This window comes from Poecilia latipinna, unplaced genomic scaffold (genome assembly GCF_001443285.1).
Source record: "Poecilia latipinna isolate Pla-1442-1.1 unplaced genomic scaffold, P_latipinna-1.0 Scaffold1905, whole genome shotgun sequence".
Taxonomy (NCBI): Eukaryota; Metazoa; Chordata; class Actinopteri; order Cyprinodontiformes; family Poeciliidae; genus Poecilia; species Poecilia latipinna.
This window is the reverse complement of record NW_015114521.1, coordinates 41,314-42,668: the sequence shown is the minus strand read 5'-3', so window position 1 is coordinate 42,668 and position 1,355 is coordinate 41,314.

The window sequence follows — 1,355 nt, the reverse complement described above, 5'->3', positions numbered from 1 at the left end:
GAAAGAGTGAGGAAGAGCCACTGGAGTAGATGCTAAGTCATGATAATGAGGAAGCCTGCAGATACAAGCTGCGTCACTTGACGCAGTTCTTTTTCCTCTCGTTGCAAACTTTGTGTTTTTCTTCCAAGAAATGTTGCTACGGAGTCCAGACATTTTAGTGCGTGCAGTACGTTGTGTTGTCGGTCATGCTGCTGCGTCATCTAAATGACTGTCACTCAACTATTTAGATGACTTAGTTGTAACATAAAGGTAGTCCATCAGTAATCATGACAGACTAGCTTGAAGTACAAATGATTTTTATTCATGTACATTTCATACTTCAACCTCAACACTACCTTATAGAGAAGTTTAGTTTTTTTTTTCTGGAGGATAACTAGTTAATCCTAAAGTATAATGGTCAATACAGCTATTCAAAAGTTAATTTCCTGTTTGAGAGCAGGTAAGCAAGCCAGGTTTAGAGCATCACCCTGTACACTGCCATCTACTGGTATGTCAGTGCAAATAAAAATAAAAAAATCATTTCAATCCAAATGGCCAGCAATGTTTTTGCAATTCATAGTTAACCATGAAGGGGCTCGTTGAGTCCAAAGTCAAGACACCCAAGTCTCAAATGTAGGCAAACCTTAAATGTCGAGTCAAAAGCAAATGACCAAATACGTAGTTTAAATATGTAATTAAATCAGAGTCAAAGAATTTTGAGATTTTAAATGGTTTTGTTTGAGAGAACAGGAGGACGTGAACATTACCTGGAAATAAGGACTGATCTCGATTTTTGCAGTAAATATAAACAAAAACAACAATTAAAAAAAAGCATCCGATAAATTTAGAAAATAATGAGCAAACTGTAAAATGACAGATTTTTTTTTTATATTAGTAAAAATGAATTATTATTTATATTACTAAAGAACAGTCATTATATTTGAACTCACAATAAGCTGTTCAAATTTACAGACTGTGTCAAATAAATGACAAAACCACAGTGAGTTGATGCATATTCTGCATCTACACAGCAGCATTGCTTTTAAAGGATTACAGTGAACACCTACATTTATTTTGAGCACATGTGCTGTGTGTATTTATTTTTAATTCAAAATACACTTAAGGAGTAAGATGCCAAGTGAAGCTTTTCGAGAAGTTGCTTACTTGAACACGAAACAGACGGAGCGGCGACGTTAAGCATCTGGAGCATTGTTATTGACCGCCCAATAAATCTAAGTCCAATATTTACCCGTCCTTCTGCTCAGCCTGTGATCTTAATGAAATCGGAGAGGCTTTTTTTTTTTTTTTTATTTTTTTTGGCGGTATTTTTTTTTTCGGCCCCCCCCAAAAGGGGGGGGGGGTTCGCGGGGGGGGGG